We start from the raw sequence: 23,277 nt of genomic DNA on the forward strand, positions 1-23,277 counted from the left end.
CCCAAAAGCCTCCATATTTTCTTAAGAAAATAGAGAGGATGAGAGAGAGGGAGAGAGAGAGAGAGAGAGAGAGATGGTTTAACATCCACTCGACACAAACTAGGTCATTTCGGGACTAAAATAATATGGTTCAATTTTATTTTAATAATTCGCTTGCGCGTAGGGGTCTTTAGCAGTGGGAGGACCCGGAGAAAACCCACGAGGCTGGACAGGCGACACTACTCCTTGTCACACACAACCGGGGAATCGAAACCACGCGAATTGACTCAATGACTGACCTTATGATACAGCACGCACGGGCTAAACATTCGGCCATCCAACATCCCCTTTAAGAAAAATTGAGTCTCTAGCATAGTCGCTGCGGGGGTAAATACCGTTCTGGTACGGGCCAAGCAATCGGCAATTTGATTTAAAAACAATGTCCGTATTCAAAGGTTTTCTTAAAGTTAAGTAAAAATACTTAATCCCAAAGACCTGGCCATGACGGTACATTGCGTGTACAAAAGATGCACGTGGCGCTTTTTTCTTCCCGGATGAATACTACCGATTACAACGTAATAGGTAACACAAGAAATTAATTGTTAATCTTTGGTAACAAGCTTCGGTCAGCAGTCATCATATATTTGTAAATTTATACAAACGAAGACAAGAACATGTAGCAATCAAAATATGTATATGTGGGAACGAACTGTAAAATATATACAATTGAATGTAATCGCGATGTCAAATTTACAAATAAAGTTAACGCATCAAACTGTATTATATGACCGTCGTGGAAAACATGAATGATTAAGCAATACGAACATGATAGATGATTGGGGAAAAAACCTTGACCATTTCGGTGGTAGTAACCTTATACACTATCATGGCTCTACAAAATCAAAGCTGATAATGAAAAAAACGTTTGCAGCCAGCAACGCTCAGCCACATTGTCTTTGTTTCAATCTTAATCCCCTAACTTTTAAAATCGCCATTACGGGCCTGCTACTACCTTGTGTACTCCGGTTAAAAGAAGTCATTATAATCTCACTTACCTTTAAGGTACCTCCAATAGGTCACTTAAAGTTAAGTGGATTTTTCTCACTTAAACTGGCCTTTGAATACCGCTAAAAGATTACACTCTTAAAAGTTAAAGCAGCTTAACTAAAGGGAAAATCTTATACTTCACGCCTTTGAATACCGCTAACCCCTAACTTAAAGGAAGTTACGTATACTCAAGTGAAATCTAGTATTTAAGTGACTATCTTAGACTTAAGATATCCTTTGAATACGGACCCTGATCTATATTTCGTTTCGTTGTTTTATACTTTTGATGGTCTCTACTACAGACAAGTAAAACGAAATTTTGAACTATAAAAAATCGAAACGAAATAGGATCTGTGTTTTAATCCAGGGTTCCCGCGGTCATTGAAAATCCTTGAATATCCTTAAATTTAAAATTTCATTTTCAAGGTCTTGAATATCCTTGGATTTCGCGGAAATAGGAAAATATCCTTGAATTTCAGTTGAGATCCTTAATTTTTTTTCAAATGTCTTGAATTCCTTTTAAATATGAGATAATAACGATAGTTGGTAATGTTTTGGTTATTTTTATAAGATGAAAAATTGTAACTTTAGGCTAAAAAATGTCCTTGAAAATCCTTGAATTTGACGTATATTTATCCTTGAATATCCTTGAAAAATGTTTGACGAAGCCGCGGAAACCCTGTAATCAGATTGAGCAAAAAGTGTGCTAAGAGTCGATGTCATGGTGAAATAAACAGGATTTTCGAATTGTCTTCACACAAAAAATTAAATTAAACTAGATATGCGGTGTCTTTCAATCGTTAAACCATAGAACTAGAACACTAACGGGAACGCCCACTCGGTGACGTATAACGGTGATGACATAATTATGTTGTACATCGCATGCGCGAAGTCAATAAGGCACAAGTAACTTCCGGCCGTATGTCAACATGGCAGAAGCGTACGACGTCCTGGAATTTCAAGAACTTGACGGTGTAATAGATGTAAGTTATTCATAATTTTAATGAGTTTTTTTTAAATTAGTTATATAACATACCATCGGGAGTATAAACCATTTATTTTCGGACATTAAATTATCCGAACACACGTTTGTGTATCATTTTCTACTACATATTATAAAATTATTATTAATAAATTATGATGACATTCACATTTTATTTTTTTTATTTATTGTTTTGTGTATATTGTTGTTAGCCTTTGGCATGTCCGTGCCAGTTTTGGCTGGTTTCCCAGTGCCCTTTTCTTGTTTATAACAAGGGGTTTTACATAGGCTAAGCCTGTTCCCCAATCCCATTCAGACATCTTGAATAAAAATATTGTTTATAAAAAAAAATGTGTATTCTTTACTACAGCTTTTCTTTGCTAAAGATTTGTTTGAGACATCTCAACCTGTCGTTCCAGTAGCATTTGAAGTTTTCTACATATACAACATACATGCATATAGTCACATAGTGTTCGTAGCAAATGGGCAAGTTATGAAACTCATTATAGTCTCGACCATGTCTATATATTTTTTTTCTTCTCAAACGATCAAATTGCTTTGGAAATGAAATGAAATGGGGTTTAACGTCCTACTGTTCTGCTCCTATGCTGGGCTAATGAAGACGGGCATACGCCATAAGGTGTGATTTAAGGGAAATTTTGCCCGGGCAGCGGCTCTATCACCTATTCTTATATCGAATTCCAACTGCCACGGGATCTTTTACGTGCATTCCAATGTATACAGGTGACCTCGGGTTTTCGTATCATCCGAAGGATTAGACAGCTGTCCTTGTCAGGCCCTCCGTACTGCATCACTGAAAAGGGGGAACCACGCCGGAAAATCTCGGCCAATGCAGGGATCGAACACCCGACCTCCAGGCTAGCGAGCCAGCGTCTTACCCACTTAGCCACGTGATCCCAAATTGCTTTGGAACAGTTTCTTTTATTTTGTATAATATTTACTTTAAAGGGACAATAACACTCTTGCTGGCTTGAAAGCTCCAGAAAATAAATAATATCTCTATCTAAGTACTAGATGTTTAAGTGTCCCACCTGTTGTGTAAATTATCCATTACATCCTATTTTACTTGTCCAGAGGGTTCGAAAATATTTTTAAATCGAAGTTTCATTTGAAAAGGTTTACGTTAGACGTTTCAAAGCATTATGTTGAATTGTTTATATAAGGTGTGTTAAGATGAAATTTGTATCATCAATTAATTGAAATATTCTAAAATAGCCTTCAAAGGCTAATATCTTCGCTCGCAATAGAGTAATTTGAATGAAATTTTCAAATTAGTCATTTTACATTTTTTATCTTCGAACTATTATAGCAAGAATGGCTAGCTCTTTATCAAAATCTTACATAATGTATATTTAAGAATAATTTAATACATTTATAAAGCTCACACATTACAAGTTGTGCACCTGTATAAAATTTATATAAATTTTGTTATCATTGTTAATATTTTATACTGAGATGCAATAAAAATAATACATCACTTTTATAAATGGATGAATGTAAATCTTGTTTGAAATGAATCCAGGTTTAACGCCCTACTTAGTACTTTTCAGCTCAATTTTGTTTTAAAGATTTGCTTTAATCTTGCAATTAAGGATGTAACAACATCATATTACGATGATAACATGTGAGAATGTTTTGAAGATTGCGTAAACGCACCCCGAACAATTCTCAATCAAAAAAATTAAACCCAACAGAATCAGTATGTTGATTTTTCTGGTACACACGTGGGGTATATAATGCAGCTTTTAAAAAGCTAGGTTTTGTGGAAGGTGCAAAGTTATGCCACGTCATCTCAGAGGTGCTATTTCATTGCGTCTCGATATATTTTGTTTACTATTATCAACCTGGCCCCAAGTTCACAAAGCATTCCCAGACTTAAGAATTTGCTCAACCTTCAATCACTGTTTTTGAGAAATATCTTTGATCCAGAAACACAAAACTTTGCACAGTTTCTTATTGATATATTTACATTAAAACAACAATAGTTAGTAAAGTGCTATATTTGAGTTAAAATAAGACAAACAATTTTGAGTAAAACCTTAACTTAAGACTGAGAATGCTTTGTGAACTTGGGGCCTTGTTTTCTTTTCATTACTTATTAACTACAATACAGTAATAACAAGAAATACAAAATCTGTAGAACACTGCTGATTAAGTTCTAGATTTAATCCTAGATTCAATCACATTTATATTTTTATACTTCCAATATTGATATTAATTCCAATAGAGCCAGGAAATGTTTAGTTTAATTATACACTTTCTATTTTGTTGTATGAAATTATCTGTATAATCTGTGTTTTTGTTACTTTCATTGTGTGAAATGCTTGCAGCAAAGTGCTGTAAATAAAATACCTGACATCACTGATCACAGTTTAACTCTATAACTTCTCATTTGACCTCAAATCTATGTGGAGTCGAGTTAGTTGGAAGAAATAAATCAAAATGGAGTGAAATCTACATTTTAATCAAATTCATACCACATGATTATATTATATCACTGTTTGCTCATTTATATGGCAACTATATATTATTGCTAAGCTATTTTTGAATTGTAAATTACATTTACAAGTATGTAAATATTGATTCTTTGAATTATATATTGTCAATCAAAATCTGAATATGCAATGTGCTATGTAGCCATATATGTGAAATAAACTATTATTATTACTATTTACTTTCTCTGTAAATCTCTGTTAATCTGTCGACAACTTAAACAAATTTCTTTTTGAGTGTCCTCAACAAAACTATTACATACAGAAGCAAGTACACAGCTTTCGTAATTTCTATGTTGACTTATTTGTGTTCATGAAAATATCAACCTGTCTGATATATCTTACAGTTGTAGTCTGACATTGAGAATAAGACTGTAAATGTTTTGATGTTATGCCCCCACATATCTTCATATTCTCAACAGTTCTTATAAGTAAATCTATAGATGTAACTTTAATTTGAACAGGAAACAAAAATTATTATATTGTACTTCACAATTCAAGTCCTTGTCAATGGTTAAATGGTATGTTACACTTTTATCTTCAGTTTTAAACAGATAGATATAATCACTTGAAGACTGACATAGCCACAAAGCAGACATTTGACATAAAAATGATTTCTGCAACATCTGAAAGGTTACTTCGTTCATATGTAAACATTGAGTTTCCTCGGTTTTCCTTGGACTCTGAATAAAATAGACAAATTCATAAAATTCAATTAAAACAAGAAGAATTGGATTCTGATACATGTATTCATAATTTTCTTGGTTTCTGAATAAAATCGAAAAAATTACAAAAGTAAATATAAAGAAGAATCGGATATTCATACAAGTATTTATAAATAAAATTATGGGAGATTACAGAAAGAGCTAGCAGTTCTCATTATAATAGTTAAAAAATAGATAATGTAAAGGGAATTTGCTGAAAATTTCAGTCAAATTCATCCACCCTGAACCAAGTATTTAATGATTAAATTTTGGGCCTAGCCTCGATCAGCATTACTATAGTCGGTACGATAAAAAAAAAACATGGTCTCGATTATCGATTTTTTGATTTAATCAGAAGTAGCAGACTGGGCTCTAATTCAGTATATATCACAGGCTAGCGATGCCATCGAGCGTTGATTATGGTCTGGATAAGTTAATTAATGTCTAATTAATAATTTAGATAACATTCCAGGCCTAAAGAAAGACCTGCAATTGACAGATTTAGCTCTTGCATAATGTCTGTTTAATATTGATGAATTAAATGTTCATATACTGATCTTTTATAAGGAAACATCGAATGTTCATATTCATAATTAAGTTAACAGAAATTTAAGTTACCGGTGACTTCCTTGGATTCAATTTCTTTGTTGTTACGCTTTTCTGTAGAAGAATTAAGGTTGATAGTCTCCCTAACCCTTCTTTTAATCTTCGATATGTGGACCCAGAATTTTTGTAAACATCTGAAATATTCATAAAATCAAAATAAAAAGGTGCCTACATACAAAACAAAAGGTTCAGATATAATTATTTTTTTTTCCATGCTTGTTGATTATTCATACCGGGAACAAGATTATTTCGGAATTTAAAAGTAAAAGGATTTGACAGGTCAAGGTCAGTCATAAATAAATATACAATTTTAATTTTTATGGAGCTGCTCAGTTAAAACTTTGACCTTTAAAAAAAAATAATAATTAGTAATTCATAAAATTAAAGTAAAAGAAGATTGTTGAGAGAGAATCGTCATGCTGTCACACACTCATCGGGTGTAGTATTCGTCAATTTCATAACAAATTGCAAGTAGACTAGGCCTAGCTACGGCACTAATGTAAACAAACCTATATGCATACAACTTTGATGAGAGAAAGGGTAAAATCTAACGGGCAAACATGAAAATACAGACATTCAGCTAGTATGGGTTTAACTTAACTTCATTGTAGGTTGTCAGGGTGGACTGCCAACTAGAATCTACATAATTAATTTCTTTTGATTTGAGTTTTCACTTACTTTTTCAACGAAATAATCCGGCTCAACGTGTCTTGAACATATTGTCAAGGTCTTGTCATTTATCGGGTCTGATCTGGTAGACTGTATGATACGTAATGATTCTCTCTCCACTCTATGTTGTTTTTGGGTAAGCGATAGAATGATCAACCCCGATTTCTTTTATTGCAGGCGGAACATCCGAACAAAACACAATTCGCGCCAGGCATTTTGTTAGTGCGAGCAGAAACCGGAAGTAAGCTGTGCCCGATATCAGCGTCAGAGGCCCGCCGTCACATAAGGTAGTGACGTCACACGGTGGGCGTTCCCGTTAGTATTCTAGTTCTATGGTTAAACAATGTGTCTCCCCTTACCCATGAAACATAAATCCAGAAACAATGACGTACTAGTGCTGTGCATTGTCAATATACTAGCTCTTAGTGAGGCGACGAATTAAGCCATCGCCTGCTTGGTCCATGCGCAAATACGCCCACGCATGGACCAAGCAGGCCACGGCAGTCAGGCGTTCCCAGTTAAAACTGTTGTCATAGTTATATTCAATAACTTTGTTTAGTGTAACTTTACCTTTACCTTCAATTTCCCAAATAGTATGTCATTTGCTAATATCATACTATAATGGTGTGATAATCTGCCAATTGCTAATATAATTAATGTTTCTTAAATTAACCGGCTAGCAAGTCGTTAACCTGTCACCACTTTTCAAGCCGTCGTTGGGTAACGACGTTAATCCCTTCTATTGTTTTTGTTGATTTATTATATTGTTTAACAGTTTATGCATTGTTCATCTATCGACATGTCAGTTTTAATAACATTTGCTTTTATCTGATTTTTCTTAAATATAACAAAATTTGTACTGTCACTAGTTAGGATCCCTTAGTAAGTGCAGTAACTGGCCTGTCAGTGCTGTATGACGATATATGTATATTTATGTTCCGGTTTATTAAAGAATTGAAGAATCATTCGAAGTCTGTTATATCCGAAGAGAGAATATACACCTCTAAAATACCTCAAAAGACAAGAACGGCAACATTTAAAGGGACTATCCCGATTTGAACAAAATAAAAGCCCGAGTACGCATGAATTTTAAACGCCAAAATATTGAGTCGTTTTAGACTAGCGGCCAAGGCCCCAAAAGGGGCTTAAATAACGAGATACCCCTACCCGGGGTAGAACAAAACACTTTTGATATTTTCTGATAGAGTTATATCACCAGAACCCAAAACTGGTTCTTGGGCAAATTTTCAACATGGCCCAATATATTTTTTTGCACTTTTACCAATGGTCATGGTTTCTTTAACGGTAATAGATTTGATGGGGGTAGGGATAGATTTTTGGTTCTTGCTCCATGGTGCTGAAAAAACATGAAATTTTTTTACTATCATCTGAAACAGTAATGGTTTAACGGTGAATATTTTTGGTCAAAACTTCTAAATTTGCATATATGACGTCATTGTGATGTAATTGTGACGTCATTGCTATCATATTGTTATGAGGGTACCAATTAAAGAGTAATTTGTTATTTAAACATCGGAATTCTTACTTTAAAAACACAGATTTTGAGTTTGAATAATCCATTGCAACGGATTAATACATTTATCATATTTCAACCGTAATAAAATATGGTTTATTCGAATATAAAGAGTCCACCAAGAAACTCAAAATCATAGACTTTTTGTTATTTTACGAGATTCCAAATGTTCTAAATACTACCTTGATATTCAAATGAGTAAATTTAACCAACAGATCGGTTTTAAAAGATCATCATTTGATATAATGCCCTTGCAGCACCCGGCAATATAACATTTACAGTGTCTGCATAAGGAAAGCCGTTCAATAAAGCGTCGATGAAGAGCGAGGCCTGACGCATTAAGGACATGGTTTTCTCGGAGGACGGGCTCGGTCATGGGAAAGGGTTCGTCCCCGTCGGCATATATATCTCGCCCGGTGTGTAGCGAATTGCGACCAACTTGGAAAGAGAGAGAGAGAGAGAGAGAGAGAGAGAGAGAGAGAGGGACTGGGTTTAACGTCCACTCGATACAAACTAGGACTAATATACGGCTCAATTTTATTTTAATAATTCTCTTGCGCGTTGGGGTCTTTAGCAGTGGGAGGAAATCGGAGGACCCGGAGAAAATCCACGAGGTTGGTCATGCGACCCTACTCCTTGTCACGTACAACCGGGGAATCGAAGCCACACCACTTGACTCAATTACAGACCATATGATGCAACGCGTTAATCATTCGGCCATCCAACCCCGCTCGAGTGGCTCGGAGTGCTTCGCCTCGGCTGTAATTAGACGAAGAGCGCGTCTCTCGGGGTGTCGCGCCTGTCTTCGGACTGTCTGCTCTGGTCGACGCTACGGCTTTACGTAGCTCCATGCTGAGAAACGACACCGACCTAGCTCCCCCCGGTGTCGTGGACTTAACAGTACAAGTGCGGTGGCTGGGTCTTCGACGGTGGGTCGGCGGTAATTGGTGAACAGTTTAGTGGTTCAACGGCTGGCCTTGGCGGCTCTTGTCCCGACTTGTCTTGAAACACGGGCCAAGCAGTCTAGATTGAGTATGAAATGAAATGAAATGAAATGAAATGGGGTTTAACGTCCTACTGTTCTGCTCCTATACTGGGCTAATGAAGACGGGCATACGCCATACAGTGTGCTATGAGGGAAATTTTGCCCGGGAAGCGGCACTATCGCCTAATCTTATATCGAATTCCAACTGCCAAGGGATCTTTTACGTGCATTCCAATGTATACACGGGACCTCGGTTTTTCGTCTCATCCGAAGGACTAGACAGCTAACCTTGTCAGGCCTCCGTCCTGCATCACTGACAAGGGGGGACCACGCCGGAAATCTGGTTGAACTTTCTCGGCCAATGCAGGGATCGAACACCCGACCTCCAGGCTAGCGAGCTAGCGTCTTACTCACTTAGCCACGTGATCCCCATGAGTGAGTATGAATCACAGAGTGAGTATGAATCACAGGGGAAAACACGCCCTTCTCGCAGTATTTTTACCATTAAGAGCATCTTCAATTTGATCAAAGTTGTCAGTGGTTGAATCTCTCATAGCAGGTCCTTCGGATGTAACTGGTAGCAATTAGCTTCCACGATCATAGTATGCCAGGTCTTCTATATTTAATTGTTCGCATGATTGTGGCGATAGAAATATTTGACTTCGTCGTATGACCAAGAGCATGCAAAGTCACGGTGCATTTGGAGATAGTATGCGACTGGAACATATTAGCGGGTATCCAAAATTTCAGTACGACTTAACACCTTCTTGTTGGATATCATGTTGATTGACAAAGCACAAAAGTCTCCAAGACCAAGTGGAACGAAATCTTTGCATAGTGTTAATGTAACACTGTTAGTGATAACGGAATATTAGTTTTATAAATATAAAGTTTATTTACATCAGGAACAAGAATATAAATCAGGAACATCAATCAAACAGGAACTAAACTAAATCAGGGCTATAACATTAACATGATTCATTAAGACAACCATTACGCCCTTCTGCCACGGCAGCGGCTGAACTCGGGTCTTCGCTCTCCTCTCCTCTGCTCTTCTCCGCTTGTCTACCTTCGTAATACCTTCGTATTACATTTTATTTAATCAAGAGCATTGTCATTACACCTGGAAAGTCCATAATTAAATACGTAAATATGTATTGGACGTGTATATATGTAGTGGACAGTATGGTTTATATCGTAGATCAATAACGTGAGTTTCAAAGGGTTCGCAGATGTCAGGTTCAAATTGGTTCCGATTCTAAATAAATATTTTACATGTATAAATTATAGTCTAAATATGATACTAGTTATTGAGAACTTTGTCATATTCAATAACAGATACTGTAACACTATTAGTAGTGATAACAGAATATCAGTTTTGTAAAAATAAAATTTATTTACATCAGGAACATAAATATAAAACAGCTACATAAATTAAACAGGAATTAAACTACACCAGGAAACAATATCATTAACACGATAAGTAGAGAATTAATTAAAACATTTTCTATTTTCATCGCTTTCTCTTAAAAATAGTTCTTTTCTAACATATATCAGTTTACCGTCTCGTATAACAATACTTCGTCTTCGGTTGAAAATCGACTGTGTGTAATCACTGATCCAGTAAGGATAACTCATGTTTTGCGTAACTTACTGATCCTTCAAATCGTTAGTACGGATCAGCCATATCAAAGATCTATGTGTTAAAATTATCGTTGGAATGTGTCAAACGATTTTTAAGGATCGCCAGTTACTAATTCATCGTTTTTCCGAAGAATGGCAATATACAGATATAAAGAATTTCTAATACGGTTATCAGTCCAAAAATGGTTAAATACCATTCATGGTATTGAAAGACACATGATGAAGCTAAATGCCAGGCAAATGGTAGGCTACATTTTACTTCTTTTGCTCGACATAATCTGCGAACAAATACAGGCTTATTATATTTCTTGGAAGTTGTAATCGGAAGAAGGCTGATTGTTGTCAGGTGACGTCCCCCGTCATCTTAACGAGTTCGCGAAATCTAAATGGTGGTTCTGTTTATAATCCCATTGCATACAAACCGGGAGAAAAGCTAGTGTTGAAATTATTTTAATTTTGTTTTCTAAATTAAATGTTAAATTATCAATTTTAGTACACATAACGCGGGGATTAGGCCATGGGGAATTGGATATTTTCAGAAATATTCAAATCGCTGACCGTTACTTTAAAAAAGAAATAACGGTGTAATTATTACTTTAATCAGTATAGCATATTACGGAATAAATTTAACTCTGTATTTCAATCACAGAAGAAACATATAAAACACATGGCCTACGGACCCGCTGTGTTTGTGCAACCATATAATATAACAAATAGTAGCATACTGTGGGCAAGAAACTGGTTGTGACGTCATCTTGGAATTGTGACGTCATATTCAAATCCGAAATCAGTCAATTAAGGCGCAATTGTCCAAGGAACCATCATGACTAGTTTTATGTCAATCGTACATGAATTGACGGAGCCTTAAGCTTTTTTTCGAAAAGCGCCACCTACAAGAACAACACATACAGGATCAGTAGGGCTAAGGGGCCAATTACTGGTCCTAAAATGATATTGCATGTGGAATTTGCGATTATTTTATTTAAATCACAGAATATGCTGGAGAAAAACACAAAATATAAGTTATCTGATGCTTCTTAATGGTTAAATAGTTGGATTTTACGCATACAGTTGATATCGGGGATTTTTTTGCAGTTGCTATGGAAACCAGGAGAAATAACTATTATAGCCCGTTTTGAAAATCGCCCAAGAACTGATTTCATAATGTCGATTAAATTACCTTTCCAACCATACCAAATAACCTTTGTTCTACCATAGGTAGGGGTATCGGAAAAAATATGGGCTTAAACCGCTAGCCTATTTGGACGTGAACTCCAAAACTGCTTATCCGGACACGTAACCCTTTTAAGATTTTTGGTCAATTTTTCGACGAGTGACCTGATAATCGATTTCCGTTCCTTTTGAGGTTTATACAGTCAATGACCCATGTGCTATAATTGATAACGAAAGGTAAATTTCACCGACACATTATTTTTATAAAATAAGTCTTGGTTTTATCCAGACACCGCATAATACACCTTGGGACACTGGTTTCCATTTCCAGATGAAGATTGACGGGTTTAAGTTGTTTGAAAACGTAGAGGCTTTTATTGGATTTTAACCCACAATTAAGCAGTTTTATTCTCCAAAATATTATCGGGATTGGCCCTTTAAGACTTTTCGGTTTCATACAAACTAAGCTTTACGTTATTCTTATAAACGATAATAGAGACTTTTGGCAAGCGGAATTTTCCAATCCGTATCACGTATCCGTATCGTATACGTGACACGCTGCGCCAATGTAGTTTTAGAGTTTTGGCAGATTTTCACGTCGCGTACGTATGCATGGCTGAGCTGAGCCTAGTTTTATTACAGCATAACGGCAGATATCTACCAAGATCACCATCAGTACTAGTCAAGTGCCTAGCCTACAATTTGCCGAAGGTAGTGAAGTCGAAATCGTCCGATCTTCGACTTCAACTGGCAGCAATTTTTGGTTTCACTAATAATGTATCATTTCAGAAAGTTTATACCCCTTTACCATAGAATACAGATTTGCAAGGTTCCACCTCCCTTAATTTAGCACGTAGATCAAGCAGCATGCAGACAGACACACACACAGGAAAAATATGAAAATTCCGACAAATTTAGGCAGAATAAATTCCAGTCTTTATCATGGTTAAAATCACAGCAAATATACACCTTCGTGTTCTAGGATACACACTGATTGATAAAAACGCTATGATACAACATTTCGGGGTTTAAAAGTAGCAAAAGGACGGTAAAGAGAAGACAATGTTATACGGACCTTTGCCGTATGGAATCTGTTCGATACGTGCTGCCGTATCACGTATGAGAAATACACACACATTGATGACGTCACACACAAAATCCAAACGGATACGCGATACGGACCAGGAATTTACGCTTGTCAAAAGTCTCTAATGATTACTTTATTCTCGCAATCATTTATAATTTTGAAATGTCAAAAACACTTTACAATGAAGCCACAACACCGATGGGTGGAACAAACAGTCATAAAAATCTGACCCAGCTTCGGGCCTATAAATAAAATAGCAACAAACTTCAATGTACACTTCAAAAATACAATCAAATTTTAACGTATCATGCGTATACGCAAGGGGTGTCTCCAGCAATAGGATCGATCGTGTAAAATCCTATATAGAGGTTTGGTGTAAAACAGATATATGGCTTTGGTGTTTGTTGAATTCCAACTTATAAGGTATATTTTACGTGTTCGCCAAAGATACATGGGGCGTCGGGTTTCCGTCCCATCCAGACGACTATACGTTGTCCGTTGCTGTGCGAGCCTGGGTCTTACTCACTCAGCCACAAGCTATCCAATTTACCCAAATAAACGTTTACCATCCAAGTAATCGATATAGTGGACGTAGATATTATAGCATGTTTGATATAAATGTACTTCGCTGGCTATCCTCCTCCGGAAAGCAAAGGTGGGGTAAAAAAGCGGCCCACAACCGTAAATGAAAATTAAATAAAATAGGGTGTGGCGGGAGGGAATATTAAACAAGGGATTCCTAATTAATAAAGAAATTTGACCGTAAATAGTTACTATGAGAAAATTCCTTCCTTCTTCAGTGTGATAGAAAACCAAAAGACCTGGGGCCTGTTTCACGAAATTTTAACTAAGATAAAATCCAAATTTTAGTAATTTGATTGGATAATATTAGATTGATTTTAGTGCTTAGCCAATCAAAATTGAAGTATCTACTAAAATTTGGATTTTATCTTTAGTTAAGATTTCGAGAGACGGGGCCCAGTTTATAGCTGAGCGGTAGTGAACTAGTTACTAAATCCAGCTGATTGGATAAGTGGACAAGGATAAATCAATCATAATCACCCATTTGGGGAAACCATGCACCTATCACATGCTTTTTGACCTGAGTGTACTGAAGTCAATTGTATCTCTCAAGCTGGAACATTGAATCCCAATAAGCTTATAGTTATAATAATGTAGTATTTACCCTATTTAAAGGGAATGGTTTAAGCGACAGAGTGGCCTATTGATAAAAAAAAATTCTCATCTTGCATCATAAACTATTTTATTTACATTAAAATATGTTTCAGGATTGCGACAGACACAGCACCAAGCAGCTGTTATCGTTATATCACCCCACAAAAATTAGAGTCCAAGCTAGTTTGCTTGCCCATTGCAAAAGATTTGACAAAACAGAATCTGTTTGTTAGAAGGTCATTTATTCAGTAACCGCATATGAACAATATCATGCATTATATACATATATAATGTTCCAAAATAACTTCCGAAATAAATGAATGACAGAATGGAAAGCAAAGGTGGGGTAAAAAAGCGCCACAAAGCCATAACGAATGAATGGCTGCCCCACCCTTGGACTCTGATTAGTTTGGGTCAGGAATAGCGGGGGATGGTGATGAGTTAAAGCAGACAATACCTGATCCATAACAATCTAAACAATTATCATATCTTAACTAATAGTTAGAGCAGGCAATGCTGACCCCTAACAAGCTAATCAATTGTAACATCAGGCAATGCTAACCCCTAACAAGCTAAACAATTATAACCTAACTAATAGTTAGCACAGGCAATGCTGACCCCTCACAAGCTAAACAATTATATCATAACTAATAGTTAGAGCAGGCAATGCTGACCCCTAACAAGCTAAACAATTGCAATACCAGGCAATGCTAACACCTAACAAGCTACACAATTGACATATCATAATAGTAAGTGCAGGAGGACCGCACTACACGTAAAACACAAATCTACAAGATAAACCTCCGGACAAGACAGAAATTAGACATTGCACCAAATAAACAAATATCAAATCAAGTGAATGGATCCGGGGGCCAGCCGTAAGCGTCCACTGCACCGTACAGTTCCGGGCCTGTAGTGACACAGACTTCACTCAAATTTGAAAACAATCAGGAATACAAAAAAGACGTAACAGAAATAATGCGACCGATCTTGACAGTGGTCGTCTCCTAAATGGCGATAGTCTGCCAGTTGACGTCATGAGTTAGAACGTCAAACAATTTTAACAATAAGGGCGATAATCCGGATAGAATCTCGGAAAACGCTAAAATAATAAGTGTAGTGAGTCAACAGTAGCAAAACCCGACAACCAGAACATTCTGCAGTACGAAGGGTTAAATCTCTACTCTAATAGTAAGTGCACGAGGACCGCACTACACGTAAAACAAAAATCTACAAGATAAACCTGCGGACAAGACAGAAAATAGACATTGCACCAAATAAACAAATATCAAATCAAGTGAATGGATCCGGGGGCCAGCCGTAACAGAAATAATGCGACCGATCTTGACAGATGTTGTCTCCTATATGGCGATAGTCTGCCAGTTGACGTCATGAGTTAGAACGTACAGGCAATGCAGCTGACCCCTAACAATCTAAACAATTGTCATATCATAACTAATAGGGCAGGCAATGCTGACCCCTAACAAACTAAACAATTATAGCATAACCCCGTGTAATAATTAGAGCAGGCAATGCTGAACCCTAAAAAAACTAAACAATATTGTAATATCATGACTATTAGCGCAGTCAATGCCGACAATGAACTAGGTTTAGCGCATGAATGGTAATAATTAATGGTAACGTTAGGCCGACAATGTATGAATTCTTATGTAGTTTTTAAAAGCATCAGATTTCCATCTACCCATTCTCTGAATAACTGCCATTGAAACTAACAGTGCTGTGATTTAATCGTATGAACTGCAAGACTGATTTCAGAGAAGACGAAAAGTAAGAATAAAAAACTGGGATACAATCAAGGAATTGAAAGAGTGGACTCCCAGTATGGTTAGAGCTGTCCAGATATGATTTAAGTCAAACTAAAGGACAGTAAATGTCATTGAGCCTAAGTGAAATGAAAATAGTTTTAGGATGTAAATCGCTGTGCTTATAATCTGAAATAACGATAGATGCAATTGTACAATGTTATTTTTATGAAGATGAATTTTGTACGCAATTTCACCTATTCATAAAATGCATAACATGCTAATAGAAACATAACCGACAATAATGACTGAATAAAAGAGATATTGATCACGAGAGGTAAGGCTTTAAGTAGGTCAACCAAAATAGAATGTATAATTGGTAAACGAGTGTCAATTGCTCCTTTTCTCTTCTGAACCCCTTTTAGAATTGTTTTATTACAAATGAAATTGTAGGGTCTGCATGTTGATGCATCTTATGTACAAAACTTATGGCGGATAAATGAGACGCTATGGTTGGAGGACTATAATTGGCTAGAAATAGATATGCTACAAATTCAGCGATCATAGACTGGGTAGACGGAAATTCAAAATGGCCGGCAAAATGAAATCTTAATTGGATATGGCTTGTTATATGTCTTATATATGGGTTTGGTAGTTTTTAGGGTTACTGAATTCAATATTGGCTCCAAAACTTAATTTCAAATTAGATTGTCACGTACAAAATTTGTTTAAGCACAGAACAAATTTTATGGTCAGTTTTATAAAAGCAAGGAGAGAACCTCAACGGACCTCGAATAGAGTGGGAACCCCTCGCGAGGCCAACTTCAGTGACCCTAGGCCCCCTAGCTTGTGAAAAACTGTACTACTGGGCAGGGCTCAAACTAGGGACAAATTTTAGGGAGACACAGAATATGGAGAAGTGAGGGAGACTTGTAGTAGAGGTCATATTTCATGCATTGCTGCAACCAATCTTACCAAGTCGTTACACAGTCCATATGCTAAATAAATAAACATCGTTTAGCTGCACACATATATTTATTTCAGTATGTCATCATACTCTTACTGGTATCAAAATTACTGTGATAATAAATAAAATTTAACAATAAAACAAACATTAAATAAACATCAACATCTATTTCTTCTTCACCAAACTTTGCTAATTGGTGTCTGTTTGAAATTAAATTGTTTGGAACCAGTATATGTAAACACTGGACCAGTTCACTGTCAATAAATCGGTTTCTTAAATTTTGGACAATATCATTAATAAATGTTTTCGAAATTTTATGAATTTTTGTTTGTTAAAATGATTAATTTTGACATCCAAAACATTGCTATTGGTTGTTTCATTTGAAAAACCATCAAATCCCTCCAAGTTCTCATTAATATATTTTTTTACTTCAGTTATGTCACTCTCTTTGGATGGGCGCTTGTATGTAAAATGACATAAAGGCCCTTGACATTCCAGCAAATCCAACAAAGATTCACACACACTATCCACTGTTGTTGGTTTTATCTTACTAAAATCAATGCTCTAGAAATTTTTGAATATATTTCATTCTATTTGTCCTCAGAGCAGACTGGCTAAAAAAGGAAAATATGCTTGAAAGTGTCCTGGGATATTCCTGTAACTGCGGAATTGTGCTTGCAGCTTGGGAGGCTGCTAATGCACACCTGTGTGCACTACAGTGCACTGAAATAAGTGTTCACGCAGCTTAACAACTACGCCATTCTTTCGATCAGTCATGACACTTGCGCCGTCTGTGCTTATTCCCACTAAATTTTTGATGTTAATATTATGGGAGTCAAGTTCCTTTCTTATCTTATCAAGTAAAAGTTGAGATGTACAACATGATTCAGTAATTTCAACATTTGACAAATATTGCAAATATATATTAAAAGTCTTTTAGAATTAGCTCTATCCGTACTTTCATCAATCATAATAGAATAGTGAACAGAATTCTTCACTTTACTAATGCAGTCTTCAAGCATAACACTGGCTATTGCTGACTGAAATTCGGTAACACTTTTGTTGGATGTATATTGAGGACGGTCCTCTTGGCACAGTTTCACATCAAATGACTCCAGCAAATCAATAATATGTAGAAATTCACTCTTTGGCTTTTCATTTTTAGCTAAATACTAAGCACATTTCAAATATCCAATAATATTTTCTTCATCTCTTTCCAATAAGTTGTTGCAATGCCTTTTGTTCCCTCAACTTGGATGTGCTTATGACAGCAATATGACCTTGTGCTGTAATATAAACAGACATAAATAAGACGTGAATATAATATATTTTTAAAAACAAAATCTTACAAAAAAAAAAATGAATTTCTTTATGCGTGTAATTTCTTAAATATATATAATTAAAACAACTAATGAATTCTCTGTAAATAAGTCTAAACAACCAGGCTACTTACATTTTGAATGACGGGTATGGTTGGTGATTTTAGCTGGAATGTCGTGTCCCTTTGCATATGCATTATCACTGTTGGCAGCTCTACACAGTTTACAGTGTCATGTATCATTTTCATCCAACACATACCAATCAAAACTACTGTGAGACAAATCTTTACTTAATCTCTTTTTAGATGGGGTTGAAAAGACAGGGTCATCATTTTCATCCCATATTCGCTTTGAACAAGGGCTACCGGTATTACTATTATTTAACCATTTCTCCATTATTCCAAATTTATAATTACTACTAGTAGGCCTACTGAGACAGACTTGACTTTAGCAATAAAATAAGATTTGTGATACCCCTCTATCAAATACATCAATATTTATACCCTTTCGTGCCTAAATACATTTAATTACTAGTCCTGAGTCTATTGTGTGATTGTTTTAGCACCTTTCACAATTGGATAGTCATATTGTTATAACGTAGTACGACAATGTATGAAATTATTGTTTTGGCACACCACTCACTTACATTCTTTGTTTTATGTGTTTAGATTAGCGGAACTAATGATATTGACGTAGATTTAATTATCAACCCGACATTATACCTATCATGTATTCTAAATACTTGTTGTAATCATTCTGATAACAGACAGAAATAAACCCGTGGTACCCTTGATGTTACCAGGGTCGGATCAGGAGTCGAGGGTCTCTAAACCACAACGTACCCTGTAGTTCGGATAGAGACTCTAAACTATGATGTGCCCTGTAGTTCGTATTAAGTCTTTAAACCATGATGTATCATGTAGTTCGTATTGAGTCTCTAAACTATGATGTACCCTGTAGTTCTTATAAAGTCTCTAAACCATGATGTAAACTGTCATGTACCCTGTAGTTCGGATAGAGTCTCTAAACCAAGATGTACCCTGTAGTTCGATGCACCCTGTAGTCCATATAGTCTCTAAACCATGAGGTACCCTGTAGTTTCTAAACCATGTTTATACTTTAGTTCGCATAAACAATAAATCATATATTTTATTCAGTTTGGCGTAAAATTAAAATGAATAGATACAGTTGGTTTAACTTGAGTGTAGATATTAATCATCTATGTTGCATATATATATATATATATATATATCTCCTTTCAGTTGAATCATTTGTTATGGGATTTGTTGGGGCCTGCCTCTCCCACAACATTGATGAAAATTACAAGCCGAAAAACGCGTTTTCTTGCTACGTAGTTCAGGACGTGAATACAGCAGCCTGAAAGTGGTCCAATATAATGAAGACATCTGAATCCCAATTAACAATTCAATCAACCAGGCTGTTGTCGTTAAATTCACATGTCACCGGAAATTTCACTGATGAAACAAATATGTCCGAAACCCATCTCGTGCTTAGAGCAGCGTGGCGATGCACATTTTTTATTTAAATTACGCTGATTTTAAATGTTTTATCCCGAAATATTAAGGATACAATTAATGATCAATGACCGAAAACTGTCACACAATCCGGAATGGCTCCAGACCAAAAAGTCATAGAATTTCGAGCACTTTATTTTGCCGGCTATACATTGGCATTACGGCCTACTCTTATATCGAATTCAAACTGTCAAACGGCTTTTCGTCCCACCCCAACGGCTATACGTTGTCCCTTGCCAGGTCTTCTGTTCTGCACCACTGACAAGGGGTACCACGCCGTAAAATCCCGTTGAACTTTCTCGGCCAACTCAGGGATCAAACACTGAACCCCCAGGTAAGTAAGTAACGTCTTATTCACTGAGCCACCGTGTATTCCAGCTATAGATGAACGATGATGTACAGTTTCAGTTTGGGTGAAGATGTGTTCTTTTATAGAAATTGTACAGCGGTCCGTGGTTACCAACAGTTTTCCGAGCGCAGTTACAATACAATTTGATAATGACGTCACAATGAGAACGACGTAATTCCATCAAAATGACGTTACGACGTCATAATAAGGTCGTAGGTAAAATATGTTGGCATTTTTTAACTCGCGAGTATCGATTTCCTATAGGTCGTTAATACATTTATTTACATTAAAGTCAACCGATTCAGAGATTTCAGCAATTTTCTGATCCACTGGTGGCCATCTTGGATTTATGTTAATTATGCAAATTTCCCCAAGACCGATAATGACCGCTTTTGTTATGGAAGTCCAGAAGACCACACCTGAACCGTTCCCAAAGAAATGATTTATGTTGCAATTTGTTCTAGGTGCATTGTTATCTACACATGCCTATTAGTAGTATGTCTAATATGTAACAGGCATTGCCTGAGTAGAGCGAAGCTGATGTGATTGTTGTTAAATATGAAACCTTTGTAATTAAGTTTCTCAAGTGACACAAGTAATGTTAAAGAATCTCGTTTTTCCGAATTGAATTTAATTTAGATCTTAGTAAGTTGTATGATTAATTTTGTTTAAAAAAAAAAAAAAAAAAAAGTGTGAGAATTATTTTCATTGACGTCAGAAATATGTGACGTCATTGATTAAACACGTCATAAAAATATTTCTATGAGTAAGTTGGCATGCGCACTGCTATTTTTGCCCAGTGTATCCGGTTCCGGCTGAATTTTTTTTTTAATCAACAGTCTGTGGGTGACATTTTCAATTACGCTCCTGTGTTACCGGAGCTTCGCGGTGCTTTAGAGCGTCGCGCTATATTACGACTTACTGCGAAGCCAGAAATTCCATGACGTCATGAAAATATGACGTCACGTGTACAAAGACGCCATCTTGAGTCCCAAACAAAGCCCAGTAGTGTATAGGGAAAGTTACGACAACTCAATTACAGGCGCCAACATTAACAACAATTCGACGAAAACATTAACAACAGAACATTGTATTGTGTCTAAAACATTGTTGGTGTTTATATAAAATAAATTCACAAGGGTACAACATTGATTTTATTCTTAAAATAGTTAAAAGTGCACATTCTCATTATAATATATCGGCTGAAGGCCATAAAATGTTTTGAGGCGAACCATACAGTTTGCCGTAAATCAGATTATAACGCTGAATTTATCAATTTCTATATACAATTGAACATAATAAATACTAAATTATAGAGTAAGGCATGGGCTTTTGTACCATTACAATTACTATTAATAATACATACTAAATCAGTCATTGTTTGGAAAATATAAAATCATCTGACGAAAAAGAAAATGTAACTGCAAGATGCCACCCCTTGTTTTTTTAATTATAGTTTTGATTTTGGATTTTAAAAATGTTTGGAAATCAGCCAGTTGTATTCGTCTAAAATTTTCTACTATATTTCAAATATTTATGAATACCAAAATTGTATCATGTCCTTTGGTAAAAAAAGTAAATAATATCTATTGACATATAGGGTCCATGATAAAACAATAAAAGTATAAGCAGTATGTACACTACCAATTTGTCTTTGCAACGGCATATTACAATATTCAAATTTAAATACTGTTCAGCTAATTTTTTGGTGTGCTCTTCTTTATCCTAATATGTAATTTTATAGCTTTGTTATACATACATATATACATACATCTAAACCTATATTCTACTTTCTTTTTTACATTTTAGGATCTTTATATAAATAACCCATTTTCTGTTTTTACTATTCAGTATTTTACAGAAAATAAGGGTCAAGATATATAGAAAAGTTAATTTATGTGGTATTATATAATATTATCTTCATAGTCTGTAATTCCAGAGTCTATGTATATATAAAAAGAATTTACATTAAATGCCCAGTTGTATTTTTTTCTAGTAATTTTTAAAAAGTTTAAAGATATAGAAGTTAATTTTTTCAGGGGGGTCGTATATTCTCTTCATAGTCTACTGTAATTATGGAAACTGTATATTGTTTAATAAAAACATTTCACTGCATGGGCCTATATCATATTTTCCTCTTTAAAAAAACCCCTACTAATGTTATAACCCTATATCATATTCTTTAAAAACACTACTTACATTATAGGCATGTATCCCATTATCTCCTTTACAATTGATAATTCTGTGTTTTCAGGGTTAATTTCAAAGAAAATGGCACAAATTCATCTTTTTTTTACAATATACATAACTATATTTTACAAGCCTGTATCCCATATTCTTCTTTACAATATAAAATTCTGTATTTCAATGTTAATTAAATACAAAACAGTCCAAATTTATTATTTAGAAATATATTGGCCTTACAGCATTTTCTTCTTTTACGTTTCTTTTACTTTCACAGTTAATTTTAGAGGAAAAAAAAACTCATGATGTATTGTCCAGTTAGTTTTTTTTTCTTTCGTCTTGTGGTCAGTATAATCTGTAATTTTAGAGTTTTTTATTTTTATGTTTTTAAAAAATGCTATTCACATATAGGCCTATATTTGCGTCCGATTTCTAGTAATTTTAGAAAAGTTCAAAGATATATAGGCCTATATATAAGTTATTTTTATTGTGGGGTCTTTATATTAATAAACACCTGTCATTGCATAGGCCTATATCCATTTTTCTTTAAAACAAATTACTTATGTTATAGGCCTATATCATATTTGTTTTTTTAAAAAAAACCACTTATAGTATTGACCTATATCCTATTTTTTAAAGCAAATAACTACTTATATTATAGGCCTATATCACATTTTCTTCTTTACTATTTACAATGCTGTTTTTCAATGGTAATTTCAGAGAGAATAAAAGCGCAAATTGATTTGTAATAAAATATAGGATTATATTATATAACTATATTTTATGGGCCTATATCCAATAAAAAATAGTAAAAATTTATTTTTTCACAAATATATATACTTTTCTGTAATTTCACAGTCAATTTTAGAGGGGGGGGGGCTAAGATTTGATGTCCAGTTAGTTATTTCTTTGGTATTTTGGACAGAATAATCTGTAATTTTAAAGTCTATTAAAAAAAATATAGGTTATTCACATAATAAAAGAATTATAGGTCTATGTGTATATGATATGTGTCTAGCTTCTTTTTCACTGATGTTTAAACAAACAAAAGGGAAATAAAT

General features: G+C 35.2%; 1 protein-coding gene across 1 annotated transcript in view; it reads right to left on the minus strand.

Moving 5' to 3' along the window:
- Nucleotides 1-23,277, minus strand: part of LOC126810734 (alpha-(1,3)-fucosyltransferase C) — a 62,038-nt gene that overhangs the window by 27,823 nt on the left and 10,938 nt on the right. The window lies entirely within an intron of this gene.

The sequence above is a fragment of the Patella vulgata genome, chromosome 2, assembly GCF_932274485.2.
Source record: "Patella vulgata chromosome 2, xgPatVulg1.2, whole genome shotgun sequence".
Lineage (NCBI taxonomy): Eukaryota > Metazoa > Mollusca > Gastropoda > Patellidae > Patella > Patella vulgata.